This window comes from Dromaius novaehollandiae, chromosome 1 (genome assembly GCF_036370855.1).
Source record: "Dromaius novaehollandiae isolate bDroNov1 chromosome 1, bDroNov1.hap1, whole genome shotgun sequence".
NCBI lineage: Eukaryota > Metazoa > Chordata > Aves > Casuariiformes > Dromaiidae > Dromaius > Dromaius novaehollandiae.
Window position 1 is genome coordinate 140,096,703 of NC_088098.1, and position 21,411 is coordinate 140,118,113.

General features: G+C 40.6%; 1 long non-coding RNA gene across 1 annotated transcript; it reads right to left on the reverse strand.

The window, feature by feature from the left end:
* Positions 1 to 1,615: 1,615 nt before the first annotated feature.
* On the reverse strand, positions 1,616 to 20,954 carry LOC135329722 (uncharacterized). The gene is made up of 5 exons (XR_010391346.1): positions 20,639 to 20,954; positions 6,428 to 6,493; positions 5,982 to 6,215; positions 2,830 to 3,037; positions 1,616 to 1,751 (listed from the first exon to the last, which is right to left on the reverse strand). It is a non-coding gene; the product is annotated as an uncharacterized LOC135329722 (long non-coding RNA).
* Positions 20,955 to 21,411: the final 457 nt, after the last annotated feature.

Genomic DNA, 21,411 nt, shown 5'->3' on the forward strand with positions numbered 1-21,411 from the left:
GGGTTAACTACAAGGGCTGCTACCACTGCCATCTTTGATTACTTGCTAGTGGCAGATGAAAGCTTAACCACACTTATTTTTTGACAGTAAATATGATTTCACTTTTTTGGCTTCCACATCAACCCACCCTTTTCAAAGGAGGGCAGCCCAGCAAAGGCTGTCAAAATAAGGCTAGCAAGTAAGTGGAGTAGCAGCTTTCCACAGAGTTTGATTATTCTTCTGTGAAAGAGTCTGTAAACAAAACCTTTAGGCTTTTGTCTACTAAATAGTGTTCAGAAATTTTTTCTAGCCTAGCATTTTTAATATGTGGGAACATGACTGCAGTAGGATTCAAGAGCACTCAACATTTTTGAAAGGAAGGCAACTTATTTATGTAACTAAATGTGATCTCAGTAGTCAAAATGTAGGTAAAACCCCACTTTTTTAGGAAATGAAATGGTTTGCATACATGCATCCTCTGAACTGTCTGAAAGCAGCTTTTCCTTTGTCTTGACTACATGTATCAGAATGAATAATAGAGCAAAAAATGTTTCGACGTATCAAAAAATTTTAATATCAATTTTGATTTTAGAAGTGGGGTGAAATTTAACTAAAGACATTTATTTAGGTTTTATTTTTTTACTTCCACACTTTTTGCTGTGATAACCAAAAAGTTAGTCAGAGACCTGATGACCTTTCAATGAACAATCAGTCTTTTGAGATGTCCAGGAACCTTTGGAAAAGAGCTACTTGTATTATGGGACATGAAGGTTCAAGTCTCTTCACTTTTGGGGTGAATATTGTGTTTAAATATTTGATATAGGGTTGGGTAATGCTCCTTTTCACTGGATCAAGCCACCAGTTTCTGAATGTGGCCAGGAATTAGCTGCTAATTTGTGCATGCCTCAAGGCAGAAATACATGGGATGTTTCCATGGGAGTTTCCATCCCATATATCTACACTGCGTCTATACAAGTAGATTAAATGTACCCTGAACCATTCTTTGACGCAGTGGCCATACCCAAATCCATACGGTTAAGCTCTTTTTGCCTCCAAGGAGGGTAGCCATATCAATGTGCAAAGTACCCCTAGCTGTGGTAGGGAAATTTTTGGGAAAGTGATGGTGTGCCCAGACCTCAAATAAGGCAAAGACCACTCTAAAAATGTAACAGGATAGACAACTGAGTCCCGGTGCGTGGCAACTTTCCCTGGCACTGTTAAAGTTACTAGTATAGATATAGCCATATGTGTCAAGGCAATTTAGACAGCAGCTGAGCCTGGAGTTATTAATTGCTGGCTCTGTCTAAATAGTGGGCTTAGGCATTTAAAAGGGAAACCAGTTACATAGCAGCCCTTCCTGAATTTAGCTCCAAATGGCTGAGTGGTGGATATCACTCCTACAAGTTCCTTGGAGAGCTTTTTGCTTGAGGTTGTGAAAGTTATTGCAAGTATAATCTTGGTTTGCCTCCTGCTATATGAGATTTGTTAATAACTTCACCTGTAACCCTAATGTTTATCTTTCAATCATCTGCTTAATTCCTTTTTTTGGCCTTTATTTATTAGATAATTAACTGTTAGATCCTCCAGTACAGAAGGCAGGGCCTGATGAAAATCTTTAAAGAGTACTTACTTTTGGATTCTTAGAATAGGCAAGATCCTATTATAATCTGGATAGCTTTTCTTCACTTCAGGGACTTGCTGAAAATCAGTGATACTGCATCCTCCTAGTATTAGTCATCTGTCCTTACACACCTCTCCAGTGTTACATCCACCTAGGAAGGATAGTTTAAGTGTTTCCCATCATTATGTAAACTTCAGCCACACAATTTTTGCAGAGTACAAACCCTAGTGACAATGAACTGCCAGTTCCCTAACGCAAATGTATTCCTCCTGACCTTTCCAATGCTGCCAGACTGCATGTGGCTTTGTGCAGGAGTAATTCCAAAGGCGGACACCAATATGATCAAAAGAACTTCCATAATGCAGAAGGACTGTAGCAATACATGTTTTGTTTATGGCCATGCCAACATCTATGTCTTAGCTGTATTGTCACACTCCTACTAGCGTGATTAGGCAGTGGATGACTCTGTTCCGCACGTGCGCATACACCCACCCACCTACCCAGTTCCTCATCCCCAGAGTGACTTTCAGGATGAAACACAGCTAACAACACACATCTGCATTAACAAAATTTTTTGAGTGTAAAGAATAATACTGTAGATATCTTCTGAAGTAAATAAGCAGAAAACATACAGCTTTTGATACACTATTTAGTCCTAACATTATTTTGAAAACATCCTACATATTTCTCTTTTTCTTGTGCAGGGCTAGCATCTTCTGGTTTTTATTGAAAGGAACAAGACTTCCCTTTGAGATTTTCCATGTAAATATTGATGCAGCATGATTCTGTGTGATCTGACAAAAAGCTTATGCTATTGATGTCCTGTATATATGTTACTATTAGAGTTACTTGGAAATAGCTTTTAGATGTAAAATGGAATTTTACATTTTAGTGATTTTTTTTTGTTTGATTTTTCATTGGAAAATCAAATTGACCCACATTAAGTTCAATGTTAAATTGAACTTAAGCCATGAAGCCTTACTGGTGCTGTCACCTAATTCTCTCTTTGGGTCTGGCTTCTCGATACAGTACACATCTCATACAATATAGATTTTCCTCTGAATGACCAGGGAGCCTGATACATAGAAGAAAATAGAATTTCAGCCTACCTGTCTTTTCAGGGCAGGTAGGTATTGTAAGAAAACGAAGACCGTACATTAACCATATTTTTGAACACTGAAAGAAGCTTAAAGATCTCACATTTTAAAATAACAATTAAAAAAGTTTACCTTCAGATTTTTGTGAGAGTGTCAAGAGTTCACAGTTGGAAAAACAATAGCAAAATGGAGGCTGAAGCCAAAATCCTCTCTTGGCAAAAGCAAAGTATTCCTGTCTGCAGTAGTCTCCACCTGAGCCAGAAGAGCAGGTTTGCAGTTTGCAGTACTCCTCTAAGCAGCTCAACTTCTAGTCTCCCTTCTGGATAGGAAGATCTTTGGACTGAAAGAGAGATTTTCAGGATTATCATGTGGATAGGTGAGACAAATAGTTCACCATTAATAAAACGAAAGAAAAGATTTTGCAAAAGCTGCATTGTGCTACTCGGATATACTATATTTTTTAATTCAATTCAAGACAAAAAAATATTTATTGGAGCATGCAGGCAAGTGTTATACAAATACTAATCAGCTCCTTCCTTCCTTTCCATCTCCTAGTAAGACCCACAGCTCAGGTACCTTTTATCCATAGTAGTTCTTACGCTAGTTTTAGTGAACGGCGTATTTATTTTGAAGAGCCTTTTCATGGGCATATTATTATTATTATATCTGAAGTCTTCTTTTTCTTATTTTATTGCAACAGAACATATCATGAACCTGAAACCCACTGTTTAGCTGAGCCTCCTCTGCATCATAAGAATGTCTTAACCAGGGGTTTTGAAAAGGATTCCTTATTCTTTTATTCTGTATCCACTTTTTGTTATTTAGGTATAGCACAATTAAGAGTTGCAAAGAGAAATGTTTTATGTTTCTAGTTTCCAACTGCAAGGCTCAGTATATAGAAACACTAACTGTAAGATCATGCAGCCTTTGTCTTAATTGGGTAAACAGGGTCTTTGGAGTATTACACAGCAGGACCAGGCTAATTAAATAATGTTCAGATTTCTCACTGAGGAGTTTATGCAAGCACTGAGCCATGAACAGTAGTGTTGCAGCTCAGAAACCATGTAACTAAGGTGGGTATTTGGGGGAATAAGTGCCCTTCCTTTCTTTAAAAAATGTTGTAATCGACTTGCAGCATTTTGCTGAGACAGAGTAAAGACAATCGGAGTGATCTGAGCTATTTGAAGAAATCTTTGTTGCAAAATACAGGTGTTTTTGGAGAAGTAATTGGACTTTTAACTTAGTATATCTCCCAATGACAGCCTTTTGAATAAGCATCCATTTAGGGTTAAATTGTCATAAGCAGCTAATTTGCTACATGAGTGAATTCTATCACTTCAATTATATTTCTTTATTGCCTGTACTATGAATCCTAAATCTCACACCAAGGTTGGCAAACTCCAGGAAGATTCATAGATATATTATTATATAGGAAAAAACACATCTGCGCTAAATGTTCATGCAGGAGAACAGACACAGATTCAGCCAACTGACAGAGAGCAACTCTCTCCTACAAGAAAGGAAACAGCAAACAACAGGTAACCACGCAAGGTAAGGCTGAGAGAATGAGCACCTCTAGCATCTATGGGCTCTTCACTGCTTCACATATATCACTCTGCAGGTTTTCCCTGGCCTTATTACTTCAGATAACTTAACATACAGGAGGAAGACCAAGATCGATAGGCTGAAGGTCTTGACATAAACCCTTCTGTGGACAGGCATTTTTATCTAAACTGTAGAACTAATGAAAGTGTCCCAACTCCTTAGATTTATGAGGATATTCCAGCTGCATGCTGTGTACATGCTGGGAGAAACCTGCATGCTCACTATCCCCGTTCTGCCTCCCAGTTGACCCTGAAAGGAAGGTGCTTCTGTGTTTAAGATGAGCTGTGCATGCTACAGCAGGTTCTCCAGACTGGATGATCAGGGATCAGGACTGCAGATACACAGTAGAAAGTACTTGCAGTGCAGTTTAGGTGTGGCTTTACAGAACAGCCCTCAAGGCCAAGCCACAGCTGACATGAGAATTGGGATTCTGTGGGCCTAACCTGGAGGGTAGAGCTTGTTGACCCTTGATCAGACAATATCTTGATAGCAAATCCGAATCAAAAGATATGATGATGAACAAAGACATAAATCCACCAATATAAGGATCTCTCTCTCTCCCATTCCCTTTTCCAGTTGCTAACTCCATGATCTAATGGAGATTAGATATTATAGGCATCTAATGACTTTGAGGTTTGAACCTCATTTGAGAAAACTACCAAATAAAATGGAAATAAATATTGAAAGAAAGGTAGTGGGAGTCTTGATGAACCAAGCCTGAAGTATCTGTGTAGACTTCAGATGACCACATTTTGAGATGGGACTTTATGCAGCAAGCATACATATTTTTCACACAGTACAGCAAAGTGCTTTTGGGAACACAGTTTTCTGGAGAGAAATGGTCTCAGAAGGTCTTCATATTACAGAGGTCTTATAAAAGCGATCATTTGAGCCCTTCTTAACATTATCATTATGCAGGCATACCTGTACTGAATGTCACACATGGACAATAGAAACAAATTTAACTAATCAACTGAGAGTAATTCACACATAGCTGAATATCAGATCTGAAAAAAACCTCTGGATTTACAGGACTTTCCTTTGCCTTTGCATATGATGCTCTCCAGGGCTCTGCAATAGGTTTAGCTTAGATGAGGCAGGTGGAAGAGAAAGGAGCATGACAAGAGGCCATCCATTCCACAGTTAAGCTTTTAAAGCTTGATATGGCCCTCAGGGCTAAGTCACAAAGCCGAAGCACATAGCATTTGAATTCCTTGCAATATTCACTGGAATTATTCTCATGCCACAAATATATCTATTTGAATATACTAAAAATTGCAATTTTCTCCATTTCAGCAATAGAGAACAGATACAGCAGTCATATCTAAATACCTAGAATAGCTTCCCAGTCCTCAACATTATTCTCCCCTCCTCCAACCAGCTTTCCTACTGCAAAAACAAAAAACAACCCCCCCCGCCCCGCCCAAAACTGAGCGCTTGGATGGGGAGACACCCATGGAGTGCTCTAGCTGATGCTTTAGTCGGAATGCCTGGCAGGTAAGGTCTGTGGGTCATACCTTGTGGTGTGTATCATCTGCCCAGTAGTTTTGATGCAAACCAGAGACGCTACAACCTAGTTCTCAGAGGGGCTTAGGCATGATGATTCGCAGGTGATTCTCTCTTAGAATATAAATAAAAAGCTTAAGCTTTATGTCTTAAGTTTTATACACAGTACTCACTTAAGAATAGTTCAGAGACTGGGAATGAGAGTCACCCAGACAACATGGTAAATGTGGGGGTGCTTAAGCTGTCCAACAGGACATACTGAAGTCCTGTCTCTCTCCAGGCTTAGGCATCTCTGTGTCGGTCTCTGTTAGATGTCAGTGTAGCATTGGCAACCACAGTCTGCATTTTGGTGTCTAAATGTCCTTGTGTAGGAACTTCTGGTCCATTCTTTTATCCTAACACATGACCTGAAAGAAATGAAACATAGATACCTAAATTGAGTTCTGGAAGCTAACCCTAAGTCCTTTACAGGTCACGCAGAAAATGAGTGGCAGAGGAAGTATTTAAATTTGTCTCTTCTAAAGGCAGGGGAGCATCTTAACTAATCTGTAGACACTTTACCTCCCCTTATTAAGTGTGACGTTCTAGTGGGATGATCTTGGGAATGGAGAACTGTTACCCTGTAGTGCAGGCTTGGCTCTTCTGTCCTCAGTTCCTTAGTGCTGTCACCTGCTTCTAGGGGCTCCTAAACAGAGAAGAACAGGAAAAAAAAAAAAAGGTATAGCATAATTTGTTTATGGCAACTTGAGAACATTCAATGATAAATTTTACAGCTACAAGAGAATAGATCTCTTGCAACGATTGCTAATCAGACCAAAATAATGATAATACCAAACAACCTAACAGAAGTTAAAGACTTTTAACAAAGAAGCAATCTGCAAATTTTAAGTAAGTGCTATAAATGAGGACATTACAGCAAATTTCTTTTTTTACATGTTTTTAATAATCACTATGAAGTCAGGTCTTTAGAAATTTGCTTTTGGGCTAGTTGAAATACTGCTACTTCCTTAGATAAATAACTTCACAAACAATGGTATCAGGCAGAGACTATGGATGGCTGACCCACAGTCCAGATGATTGATGTGGCACTGCAGATATTGTTTATTTTTTGTAAAATTATATTCTCATGCAGATACATGACTTCATCATTTAAACTTCAGGGTTGTGGAGACTGTAGACTTCTCTGAATCTGTTTCCTGAACAAAACAGTAATTTTTGTTATGGTTATTGCTGTCGTTGATCATGTTTTTGTTCTTGTTCATCATTTCCCAGCTCCTCTTATTCAAAGCAAACCTCAATGCTAAATGGAGAGAGACCACAAGCAAAATTATGATCTCAGTCCAGTGTAAATCTGCATGAATTGCCTGTCATGGACACACTTCATGTTAATTTTGAGATAATTATGTGAGTGAATCTGGGCCAAAACTACAATTTAAACTATTTCTGTGAGATCTGCAGTACCCCATAACCCCCAAATCCCAATTCACCTAGAAAAGCTGCTTTGCCTGATGATCTCTTGTGCATTTAGATCATTATAAAAAGCCACTCCTTGCAAATGTAACTCTAGTTAATGCATAGTCTGGTAGTTGAGGGAAGACTTTCCTGTGTGTATTTTCCTTTTAAAAAACATCTGTCTGCCCTTGAATTAGTTTGCTCTCTGAACTGTAATCTCTCTTTTATCTGGAGAATACCTGAAACGTCCTTCAGTTTTAGCAGTGTATCCTGAATCCAGCGGCGATTCTTAATACACAGAATAGATGAGAATTTGTTTCTACCCATTTATTATACCTGAAGCATTCCTCAACAATCCTTTGACATTTCCTGTTTTGCTGACTCAAAGTACTAACAGAGAGTCACAAAAGAAATACAAGTAATCTGAGCTATTCCGGGACTCCAGAGCCTTAAAGCAAGAAATGCCTCCAACTTGGATAAAATGTGAACTTAGAACTTGTCAGTTATTTGTGGGGACAAGGTTACAGTACGAAAAACCATTGCTTGTAGAAATGTTAGGTATGTGTTCAACAACTGGAGATCAAAATGTGCTTATTGTGAAATTCATAGAAAAATACATATTTTTTCATTTTCCCAGAATTTATAAAAACTTTTTTTAAAGCTACTTCATTTTCAAACACCATTCTAAGAGTATGCCTACACTTCTCGACACATTTTCCAATTGAAATTTGAATTCCAACTACTTTTGAATATATTTCAAAATTTTGTTTGAATGCAGATGAAAAAACCCCAGTAACAACAAAAGCAGATGAATTCCGGAAAATGTGATGAGCCTGTATGACTAGAATCCTTTATTATCGAAGTTAGAAAGGGTAAGGAATAGGATTAGATGAGATAGGGCTCGCTTACTGGTGGTAAAAAAGCAGTACATAAACAGACCAAAAGATGACTGGCAATAAAAAATACCTATGCAAGCAGCATCAATACTGATAAAAATTAAATGCCAGCCTAAGTGGCATTTTCAAAGGCACTCAGCGCTGGTTTAATTTTCTTTCTACTGCAGTCGATGGGATATTTGCTGGTGAGGTGAGCTGAAGCCATGCTGCTGAAAATTCTGCCCTGAAATCACCCCTCTCTCTCCTGCTCCTTGATCCTGGAAAATCTGCATCATTTTCAGAATTAAAAAAATCCATATGGAAAATGTGCATGTCTCTTTGCTGTGGGATCTTACAGCAGCAACCACACAAGAATAGCATTTTTTTTTTTAATTTAGCTTCACAAGTCCTTCAACTCTGCCATTCCAGCAAACATATTTAACTTCATTTCAGCTGAACCCTGTGAACAGAGCCAGTCAGGTTGATGCTCTAGACTGGAAGAGAGTTGTTCATCTTCGATGGAACAAAATGTGTGCAACTGAGTTGCTACTGTGGATTAAGTTTCATTTTCCCTTTTCTCTACCTCTTGAATCTAGTTTCAGCCTGACCCCTGTGTCCCTTAGGGTGCAAGGCTGTTTCTACTTTCTCCTCTCTTTGGCCATGTAATGGTTAAGTGGTGAAGCAACTCCTGCACAGAACAGGTTGCCTTCTTCCCAGTTGCTTGAGACATCTGGTGTCCCAGCGGAAGACAGAGGCGCAAGCAGTCAGAGGAGGCACGCTATCAGACATGTGGGCAGGTTTACGGGTGCATAAGATTTTGGGGGGAAGTGAGGGGATATTAGGATTTTGAATTTCCCATCCAGTCTTCCTCTTCTGCATGAAGTGCAACCAGATTGCTCTCCTCATCCCATCCCAATGTATGATCATTAGTGTGTGCAGTTACTGCTCAACCAATCCCTTAGTGTTGGAAGACAAATGGGGGGTGCCAGAGATGAAGACCCATGAGAAGCAGCAGCACTGAGGATAAAAATTAAATCCTTAATTACGTTTCTGTACACTGTAGAATGGCTTGATTAAAATGTGCATCAGCTGCATGGAGTGGCGGGGGAGTAACTTGGCCACCTTGAACAGTTGTGGCAATAGACATATTGTTTCCTAGATCGTGGGAGCTCTGTGAAGCAGAATGCCATTAGGCATTGCTCTCCACACAACAGCAATGCTCAGTCCATTCATCTCTAGTAGATCTCCTAGTGAACTTCAGTTTTAATTTCCCTTTGAGTAGGATTATGCCAACAAGATGCAATCAAGCGTTCTGTTCCCTGCTTCAGAACAGACAGATACTGAGAGGATAAGAATTCTTTTCCTCTGAAACAACAGGGGGGAAGGTCCTTGTGTTTTTCATTCGGTCTGAATTTAAGAATGGCAGAAAGCCAAGGAATAATATGATGTGTGCACCTATGCAGACCACAGCTGAGGGATATAATTTTCTAATCTTCACAGCAGCCCTTTACACAAGCCTACGAGACTGCAGCCCAGCAGCTGGTAACAGTGTTTTCTCAAATATTCACTGGCATAAAACCATGCACTCTACATTTAAGCTCAGTCTCACAAAAATCAGATTAATATAGAGCTTTCCATTTTTACTCATTAAAAAAGAATCACACACATTTTGATTCTGGTAATGTGAATTCTCTTTTCACACCTGCACCTCTGAAATTGTGGTTAGGAACAGTGTGATTTCACATTCAATACTTCTCTCTTACAGTTTGCTTTTATTATCTGTATCACAAATAAATTCTCCTCCTCCTTTTTTCTAAGAGAAGGAAGTATTTAAAAGGGAACAGCTAAAAACTGAAAACACAAAAAAACTCCCTTCCTTCTTCCTACCCCCCAAATCTAACAGTGAAAATTGAATACCTTTCAGTGTAACAGGTCAGTATTGTGATGATGTCACTAGTCATGTTCATGATGTTGCATGAAATTACACATAATTAATACTAACCTTAAGAAGGTTAATTATAAAATTCTTATAGATTTGTCATAGGGGTGGACCTAGAAAAAATAATCAAACAAAAATGTAAATTTCCTTTTGAGCAAAACCCCCAAAATGGCCTGACTACAATCTGTGACTGATTCAAATTTGGAAAATATGCAGCTTTTGTCCACAGGGTTTTCAGGAATTTTATACTCCAGCAACTGCAGTAGCTTCCTAGGTGAAGGCTGTACATTTCAAAATGTGGCCCAGAGAATTAAGGTAAAGGAACTACTGCATCAAAAAATCAATTGTGCCGTTATAGAATACAAGTATGTTTAAAGTCCGGGTTTCTTAAGGTTAATGCATTAAAGATCAGAGTTGGGCACAAAAGCAAATCAATTGAAGCGTATCATATATAATAAGTTAGCACTGCTGAAAGTTACAAATTGACTCTGACTTGTTCATCTAGTTCACACCATATGCCTTTCTATTCTAATGTTTCAGCAAATTGCTTGAGTAAATAAATTAATTGCACCATCATGAGGCAACACACATGGAATTTGCTTTACCACAAGGCAGAATGTAACTCAGTAGGTGACCCAAATGGATGAGCAACGGAGCTGTGGGGAACTTCAGCAAAATTCTTGGAAAGCCACCATATTTGATGCAACAGTAATTAGATGAGAGCTGGCAAGAGCTAATGGTTATGCAGTTTTAAATAAAACTTGGTATTTATTAAAATGCTGTGCATAAAGATTAATACTTTTTCCTCAATATTCTTCATTGTTCCAATAGTCTCGAAATAAGAGTTGTGGGAACTTTTTCAAAATTCCCATAGCAACAGTAAAGAGGACGGGACTATTTTTCTTCTAGCAGTGGATAAACAGCAATGACATGCAACTGTGGTAGATTGGCCCTTTTTGTGCTGAGTGGATCTACTCTGTTTTGCAATTACACACAGAAGGGCAATATTTTCACTGCCTCCAAAAGAGATGACTGCCTTTTCTGCAAAAATTATTATAAAGATATTCTTTTCACTTTAAGTGGGACACAGAATGTCTTTTTATCCTCAAGAACAAAAACAACAAAATAACAGACTACATAAATGAATGTCTTAGGCAGTAAATAAGACCTGCGGTGAGGCTTGATGATGGAGGTACTCTTTTGGGATTTGACCACTTCATCAGGGAATTTCCCTCAAATCAACGTCTGAGTAGGTGGGGTCCATCCGCCGATGAGCTGCAGTTTTATTCCGAACCCTTGAAATATTCTTGAGAGGCTCTGCGTCTCTGCAATGACTCTGGTGTACCCTGCAGCACTTTTGTTAGTGCTGTTTTCAGCAGCATGTGACTTCCCCAAAGGATTCCCAGTGAGCGAACTTGTTCTTTTATACAGAAATAAAGATAGAGCCAGAGGCTGTAGATGGGTCAGAACACAAGATGAAGTGAAATGGCCTACTTTGACCTTCGCAGTTAAAGATGAACCTACCCAATATTTTGTAGTTGCCTTCAGAAATGTAACGTCTAATCACAGAATCTAAAAAAGCTGTCAGAATTATCCTGCGGTTAACACACTTTTCTTGGTATCATGAATGTTTTATGTGCAATAGGCTTTTGTGCATGACTGTAGCAATACTGTCTAATGTAGATGTGTCATAATAACAAAAAACTAGGAGAACAGCAATTCATGCATCCATACTTCAAAAAAAAAATTTCCAGAATATCTGGCCTCTACTATTTCACGATCTTCTGGTACATCTACTCTGTTTTTAAGCAACAAAATTTAGGGAAAAAAAGATAAATATTACAGTTTACATGATCTATATAGACTGTGTCTACACTCAGGCATTAGAAGGGTTTTCAGCATTCTAATGTTATGAAATATTTTCTACTGCAATTTCAGTGTTATCCAAAAGATCCTTGATTTCATCAACTTTTTAATTAGCCAAGCATAGTTTCTGCCTGTTGGACCCTTCAGTTTTTGCAGCTCTTCCTCCATCGAATACTTCCAAGAAATTCCCTACATCAAAAGGACTTTGTTGTTGTTGTTACCAGTAGTCCAGAACCATGTTCAGAATGCCAGTATGACTTCTTATAAATGCCAATGTAGAAATTTTTAGGTCCCAATATATCCATATTACATTCATTGTGACAGTTTAGCAAAAACTAGCCTATTTTGACTATGCAGTAGAACTATGTCTATGCAAAGTCTTCTGCCTGCATAGAGGGGTGGTTGGAAGGTTTTTTTTCTCATAATTCTAACTGGTATAACTGCTAGATCAGGCCCTGATCCAAGCAAATGAGATGGCAAAGTAATAAAACACTCTGTGCTCTAATGGTTTCCCTTTCACTAGAACTCCCCCTATTGTTTTGACCAGTACAGTTGTAGTGATACTGGTGATGGGAAAATTCAACATCAAAGGGCTAGTGCATATGAGAATGGGTTGATAATGCCAAGTGGTTATTTTAGTGCAGTTTTGAAAACATTTGTTTTTTCCCCATGACTTCTTACCAAAATGGGGGGAAAAAAAGAACAAAGATTTAGATGAAAAATGGAGAGTAAAATACATCAATTTTCTGCCTTCAGAAACTGATGCTTTCTGAAAAATGTGCTTTAATATTTGAAAAAAATGCAGTAAACATTTTATGAAAGTTTTCATTTAGCAAATCCATTTTTTTTCTTTAAAAAGCTCTTATGAATTTTCAGTTGTGCAAAAGTTTGTTTATTCTAAGAGACTCCTTCCTTTACAAAGATGCTGGCTTGTCAGTTAACACTGCAGAAATTGTGACAGTGTAGGACCACCAAAATGTATTTATATAGAATCCTTTCGAAGAAAGTTCTAGTGCATATGACTATCGGGCAACTATCTACACTAAAATAATATTTTATTTGCTTAGGGGAACATACTCAGGGAAACATTTGCTCTCATATATACCTGCATAAATCAACAGTAAGTTCACTACTACATGGAGTCACAGCGGTGTATTTTGTCTAAGAAGAGAGTCAGGCCTATATGCTTTTGACTTGATTTTAAATGCTGACATCATAGATTAGAAATAATTCAAAAAATGACAAAAATAATACTGTAACAGAGAAATTTCAAGGCAGCTCAGCCGAGTTAAAGCAGGCTGCAGAGCTTCCCTCCGACCTTTTATGCGTCCTCAAACAAGAGCATTTAGAGGAGCTCAAGCGTTCCCTACCCCCCAAAATAATTGAGAATGCCCTCAACTCCCATAAAGTCAGCATGTACAATCCTGAGAGAGGTAGAAATTCCCATAAAAGGATCACTCTAAATCCCCTGGATAAGTTTATTTGGCACGCTATTCAAGCAAAAGCAGCATTTCAATTGTTTCCCTTGACCTTTTAACCTACTCTGCTATTTAAGCGGAGGTCAAAGGACAGGAATCAGCCTCTAGCACGCCCCCCACCTCTCCCCACCACATTTTCTGCTTCGGCCTCTGAACACACCAAGCACTCAAAGGAAAGAGTTTTAACTGAGGCAGTGAGAAACAGATGTCTGTGTGGCTTACAATGAGCGGGCTGGGGGAGGGCAGGGAAAGGAAGTGCAGGGAAGGTGACTTAAAGCTAGTATTTATTTAATTGATCATTAAGCCTGGAAAGAGGAGAAAAATCGAAGAAAGTTTTCTTGCGGGCAAAGAAAGGAATGGGGATTAGGGCACTTCATGTCGTGATAGTGATATTATAGTATTTTTTTCTCTGCTGTTTTCAATGGGTCAAATCTTGCGATGCTGTGAGACATTACATCTGACTGTGCAGCTCTACCAAGAGGCAGAGGACAGAGAAGAGCCTACAAGGGGATTTTATCACATTTGCATTCCTGTACAGAAGCCAGAAATAATCCTGCACCTTGTTTACTTTTTGAAGTACCCTCAGTTTTAGCTTGGTGTAGCTGCAAACCTTTGAAGGTGGCACAGGAAACTTTTCTGAAAGCACGGTTAACTCCCACAAGGGCAAGGGACAGCTATCCCTGCCTCGCGCCAGGGTTTGCCCCTGCAGCGGCCATGGTGACAACCGCTTACACAGAGAGGGAACCTCTGCGCGCCCGCCTGAGGATGCAGTGCTCTGCAGGAACCTCCCCAGAGCTGCTCATGGTGGACAAAATGGAGGCACCAGCTGGCAGCTGGGGCAGGGCTTCCCAAGCCCTAAACGGGCCCAGAGGGCAGCAGCGCTATTTGCTTATCCCACAAATGGGTGTCGTGAGTGTGTCGGGATCCTGTACCAGGGGAGTGGCATGGCCGGGTGGCCTTGGAGCGGCCCGGAGCCGAGGCAGGTGGGCAGCCCTGCAGCATGGCAGAGGCTCCAGTGGGCCCATCCCCAGCTCTCTCTCTGCAGCAGGGCACCAGGCAGCAGCGACAACTGTCTGCCCTGCAGCCCAGGGCCTCCGGGGCATCTCCCTCACAGGGCCTCCGACCTACACTGCGCCCCGCTGACAGAAAGCACCATTGCGGGGCTCCGACCCGCCGTCCCCCTTGCCGGCCTGCCTGGGCTAACGGGGCGCCGCCAAGGGCGATCGCCTCACAGCGCCGGCGGCAGTGAGTGCGCCGCTCTTCGAAGGTTGTCGGTAATCCCCTCCCCACCGCGGGAGCCGGCGTTGACCTCTTAACAAAGAACAGGTTCAATCTGCTTCCCCTCCTCCACCCCGGGAGGCTGATAGGGGGTCACGTGACCTTTCTAGACAGCGCCGGGCCCGGCCGGTAAAGCGCGGCGGTTGGGGGAGGGGCGCCCGCCCGGCGCGGGGGGGGGGGGAGGAGAAAAGGGGGGGAGGGGCCGCGGCCCGCCTCATTAAGATGCAGATGCCAAATATTTTTACCAGGCTGTATAAAATTACAGTTTCCTTTTCAGTTCCGGCGGACAATGTTAAAACACATTAGATTCTGTGACTGCAAATCAAACACGGGCTATCTGTGCCGAGGCCTAATTAAAGGCCCATGGAAAAAAAAACACGGAAGAGGGAAAAAAAAGGTGGAAGAAGTGTTCATTAGCCAGAGTGAGGTTTTTTTTGCCCTTGTTTAAATAAATAAAGGTTGCAGGCATATTTTTTAAAAAAGAAATAATAGACTCTTAGGTTTTCATTTGGGCTTTAACTGAAGGTATTCATCATGTTATTTCACCATTTAGCCACAGGTTTTCCCCATAAGTGCGTTCACCTTGTTCTGCTATAATGAAGGTTCGTGTGCTACTATGAAGTTTTAAAAGGCAAGATTTAAGTCCGCCCTGACCTGAATGACAAAAATTCAATCTGAGCTGAAAATTGGTATACAAAATAATAGCCTGGGGGTACACAGGCATCCTTATACGAAACAGTATTGATTCTGTCATTCTTCCTGCCAATTACTTAGTCGAGTAGGGCTTTAAAATGCCATTTTGTGCTCATATGACTTCAAAATGGCTCTGAAATGAAAAGAGGAAAACTGGCAAAGGAGTGGTCTGTAATCTGCTTTAATCACTGAAGGCCAAATTCAGTAAAATGTCCCACTGTTGTGCCAGGCTCCCTCTCAAACGGAATTTGTTTTCCCACTCTTGCGTGGGCTTCCTTGGCATGGGAGCCGATCTAGCCCTTATTCAGATTTTCTTGTTAATTCACTCTAAAGGACAGTTAACAATGTAATGAATCGTCATTTTAAATCTCTTTACTTACATGTGTTTAAAAGCAAAACAAAACAGAAGAAACACGTGTTTCTGTAATTGCATGTTGTAGCTCTCTTTCTGCCCTAACAATGTATCGCTTAAGCTGTAGGTACTGTAAAAAATGGCCCAAAGTATGCATTTGGAAGTGAGGAAAGTGATGCAGTCAATAGCTCATATTTACGTCCATAGAGATATGTTTAAATGTTAGATTATTTCCCTCTAATCTTTCAAGAAGGAGAATAAGGAGTTGGGGAAAAGGGAAGACGCCCTAGAAGTGCTGATGTAAGGAATGGAGCAGTATCCATTGATAGTACTCCGGTTCAGATGGCAATGGTGCAGATATGCTGCGGTGCGTTGTGCTCCAAGAACAGGGAATCCCTCATGGAACAGCTTCACCAGAATCACTTTAGGAGCTTAGGTGACAGGAGTTTAAAGAGAAATCCCATCCTTCCTTCGCCAAAGCGCGGCAAGGTCTGTAGCTCATCATTCTTTCAGGTTACTCCTCTTACACATAGCTATAAAATAGTAATCTCATCCTTCTTATGCCAGTTGCACTGTGCAGCGCAAAAATCTTTGAACTCTACGCCAGCTGTCTGCACTATGATCTTCCACGTCAGTCCAGAAGGACCTGACAGAAAAAACAGTATGCTGTGTTGCCAGGCATCCGGAGAACTCCTGTGAGTCCTTCCTTGAAATGATCTAACTGTAGTGCCTTCTGGAACTCCAGTAAAAAAATAATATATATATGTCATTTCTTTGTGGTATCAATGCATCAATCACCACTTGTGTTCGCTGAGATTCTCCTAAATGTTCACTAAAAAAAAAAAAAAAGCTGAAGTCTGTCAAATGTTGCCTGGAGTAAACAGATTCAAGGAAGTCTCTCTGGAGGTTCTGAGCTAAATTATATAGTGGAGTAAATGATGGTATGAAGCTGTGCTGCAAGAGTGTGCTGTGAAACTCATTCCAAGTATAAAAGTCAAACTGATGTGACTGTTGTGGTATTTCATGGGGATGTAAAATTAGGATACACACAGAGGGCCAGTTTCTCTGCTGACCTAATCTAATGCCATTCCAGTAATCTCAGAAAATTGTACTGATTAATACAAGAAGTGACTGCGATCCCAGAACACTGGGAAAAGTATTTCAGCAAAAGCAAATAAAGAGGACTATAAAATTCATGCTTGGTGTAAACGGATGTTTACTTAGGCTGTAATCATGTCCCTAATTAACATGGCATCAGTTTAGCCCACAGGAAGTATCAGTGTGATGTAAAAGCTTTTGGAATGTCCATTGAGTCTTAGAGTGGCACTGGTGGAAAAATGTTAACATTTACCCCTTCGCTTACTGATTTAAACTTAGTATGCAGCTTAACCCCCAATTCACATCACTGCTGAATTTGGCAAGTCAGCTTTTGCTGGATTGCTTTAACACACTTAAACAGTCCTAAATACAAATCTTTCTAGTGTATTAACTCTTTTAAAGAAGAAAATAAGGAAAAGCAAAACTTTTTTATGTGCTTGAGAAAAGTGAAATGGCCACCATGAGCCTCACATTCATATTATACATTCTGATAAACCATCTTTTATGGGAAAAAATATTAAAACATATTTTTATTTTTATAGACTGTTTGATTTCTTCTGCTGCTGGAGGTATGTTACCCAGTCTGTTGCCTGAAAGAATCCCATGATAAAATGGGCAAACTGACAGGAAAATAAGACCTAATGATGGAGGAGATCCAAATGGAAAGCCTGCTGTAGTTTGTCGAGGATCCACTAGAATCACTGGACACAAGCAGCACTGACGCTTGTAATCTCAACCAAAGTCACCAAATACCTTTTTTTGAAGGGCTGCTGAAAATTCATTGTATAGCTAAACAAAATGCAATTATTCCATCGTGCATTATTTGGGATTTTGTTACTCAGTTTGCCTCACTAATGCATATGCAATCTTGTATATCTAAGCTAAAATATAAATAAGCTTCAGTTTCTGCCCAGGATCTTTTGAGTAGTTACTGTGTAATGGAATGAAGTGGGGAGGCCAGAAGATGAGAGTCCCTAAAAGTTCTCTCTCTGCTTAAGTAAGATGAAGTTTGTTCAACAGATTAGCAGGAAAAGCAGAAGTGTGTAAGTGCATCTGTCACAAGTAAGAATCAAATTATGTGCGTATGCATGTATGTGTGAATATATACGTTACATGTTCAGTTTTGTAAGACCTTTTCCACCATACCATCACAGGTTAAATGCTTCATGTTTGGTACTGGAAGTTGCCTGACAGAAGAAAGCAGAAACTTTCCCAACCGTTTATCAGACAGATGAAAACAGAAGCCTTCCCAACCATATGTCATTGCTTTTAGAAATGTGTCAATTGCTATTCTTTTTAAATGAGAAATGTTTCTATCCAAGGGAAATACAGGTTCTTTCAGATTCACTAGGCTTGGTATGGTAAAATCCACAGTGCCCTCAGTGGACGTTTATTCCAAGGAACGCCAAGAAATAAAATCATTATTGTCCCTTTGGGTTCAGCTGTTATGATGTCAGCATCCATGAATAGTTTAAGACCACAGTCTGAAATATTCTGGGTAGTTATGGTGGGATATGCTGAATCAGCAGATCCTTTGGCCACCTTGCCATTTTCCTTTTCCAAAAATTGCTCCTTTGTTAAGGCTGTCCTAGCTCATCTGTCCCTTTTTCTCTTTGCTCCACATGGGAGAGGTTGTGATTTTATCCCTGCAGGCTGTATATTGTATCTGCTTGTATTCACACTGAGTCAAACTAGTGAAAATTTGGGGTACAGCTGGCTCTCAATGTGAACTCTATATAATGTGCAGTAGTGCCTGGCTTCTAACTGTATATTGAAATCTCACATAGAGAAGGTGAGGCTAATATTTCTTTCTGTTTACAACTGAAATTAAATCCTGCTTGTTTTCAACAAGCATTCCTAATTTCTTCTTTTCAAAGCTATGAGGATTGTTGACCTACTTTTCAGGTGGCAAAAAAGAGACACAGAGGCAGCAAGCTGTTTTGTAATATACTGCAAAATGATTTCCCTTTGCAAGTACATAAACAGTTATTTGCATTCAAATATGATTGGCCTTCCAAATCTGAGCGTCTCCTTTGATTTGTAAGATGTTCCTTTTCAGAATGAGTGGTCACAGATTAAGGGAAATACAGCATTTGCTCTTTTAAAGAGAATCTTAGCACGCTCATTTCTTTTCCTGCTTATTCGAAAACAGATTTGTTGTTGTTTTTCCAGACTCATATTTTGAGGAGCTCAGATGAGGGCTTGGATATATGATCCTTCAGCCTTCAGTCCAAGATGAATTTAACCATAGTGCATTTATGAGACCTGTGGGTGTGATCAAAAAGCATGTTTTCAGAATCAATTAAATGATGGTTTGGTGTGCAGGAGAGGGAGGCAGAGGATCTGAACTGAGTGTCTGTGCAGCTGCCACAGTTTGGAAGGGGTCTCTGCTGCAGAGGATCAGCAGTCTGTCATCTGCTGCCTCCCAATTCAGTTTCACCCCATCAGTAGAAAAGTCAGAGTTTGGAACGCAAAACCTACTCTCTCAGATTTCTCTCTGACGTTCAGTACTGAATGCACCTTCTGTGCCTTGACTGAAAATTTCATCACCTGTTTTGTTTTTCTGATTTCACTCTCCCTGTTTCTTTTCTTACATAAAGCAGTAAACATATGCAAGAAAAAACAACCAGAAGGACCCTCAGTCTATTGGAGGGTTGGGATGTTGTTCAAGAAAGACTCAGGGAGAGACTGTGTAGCTATGCAATAGCAATACCAAAGGAGGAGCCCTGGGGGATTACATCAGCTTTTTTTTCTTCCTAAGGGGAAAAATCCTGAATAGGGTTACCAGCTGTCTTACTCTAATCAGCGCTGTCCTAATGCATAGCAAAGCGTGCAGAATGAACCAAGAGGAGAGCACACAGCACTTCTGCAACCCACTGTTTTCAAAAGCCAAGGCACATAATTTCCTATGGAGCCCTAAAGAATGGAAGGGATGATATGAAGCACAGACTGTTTCCTGCTAATCCTGTCTAAGTATACTCTATTTCACCTTCGTTCTCCCTTTGTCTCCTTGCTGGCGTTCATGACTCAGCATCGCCTTTCATAAAAATCCTATGCCTCTCTCCTCTAATATGTTGACTGACTCGCACTCCTCTTGCAGAATTGCAGCTCTACTTCCTTTGTCTGCCCACTTAAAGTGACTCATCTCTTCATGGATGCTGGCCTTTGCCACTCATTTCCTGACACCATAAAATATCGTGCTGGCTTGGAAAAAAAAAATATTTCACTCAAGGGCATTAGCATTCGAGGATTACTCAGCTAATTGCAATGCAGACTGAGTGACAGGTTTCAGCCACACTGAGAGCAGGTACTCCCCAGAAGAAAGCAGGACCATGTCTCCCCGGGGCCTGTAGGAGCTTGCCAAATGGCCTTTCGGTCAGTGTGCAAGTCTCCATCTCGCTTCCTTCTTCCCCACTGAAAGCAGCTTTGGGGAACCTGCACAGCTGGACATAAAAGCCGAGAAACCTTTCCCCTCTCCCACCGTGTGGCGACAACCCCCACCGCTAATACCTTCTTTTGCTTCCACATCATTAGAGTGTCATCTCCTTAGGGCAGACATTTTGCTTCATGTTGTGATTGTCTAGCACCCCCCCCCCCCCCCACACACACACTTACGACAATAACTGGAGATTTAATCTGTTGCCAGACTAATGGTTTTGACACGCGGACAAAATGAAATAACTTGGAGTGGAGCTGGCAACCAGTGAACTTCAGAAACAAATTTATCTGGCAAGGAATTTTCATTATGCTTCAGGGAACAGGTTGATCTGACAAAAATAGAAGTTGGCAAATAGATTACCTCTTGGAAAATGGCATACTGAGGTGGTGCGGAGAGAAGAGGGGTGGTGTCTGATCTGCCTCCAGGAGGTAGGATTGGCTGGCTCAGCGGGAAAGTGGAGAATAAGCCTTGGCCCTCTTTGGAAGAGAGATTTTGTCATTTGAGTGTTTTATACAGCGCTATTGCGCGCTCGCAGCTTCTTCCTGCAGTTCCCGCCTCGGTCGGGAGGCTCTGCCAGGGCACATCGGTGCTGACGTGCTGCAGCTCGCTCTGTGCCTGCTCGGCACTGCTCTGCTGCACGCCTGCTTTTACCCTCTCCTGCTTCCATCTCCCCGGCCTCTGCGCCACCCAAGCTTCGCTTGCAAATACTGCCAGGGAGGTTAAACAGTCCTGAAGGAGATTTTGCCAAAAATGCCCATTTGTAGTAGCTGCTGTCATATGCACCATATGTTTTTATATCTGCAAAATATCAGAACTTTTTGAACCAGGCAAAGAAGAAGCTGTCTTTAACCTGATTTATAAGCTGCTTGTGTTGCTGATGGGGACATCAAGCCTCCAAACTGGTGAAAATATTTGCACTGTGGAGAACAAAAATGTTTCGCCCGCGACCTCAAACATGCAAGTCATTTATTCTTTTAAAAAAGAAAAAAAAATCCCCTTACATTCCTCGTAATTAAAAATAAGTTCCGTCTTCACCTATGAATATAGTCTTTTCAAATGTAGTCTGTTCTTTCTGTAAATTCTTCCTGTCAGCTCTCTGTAGAGGGGTTTTTTTTTTAACAATTCGTCTCTCA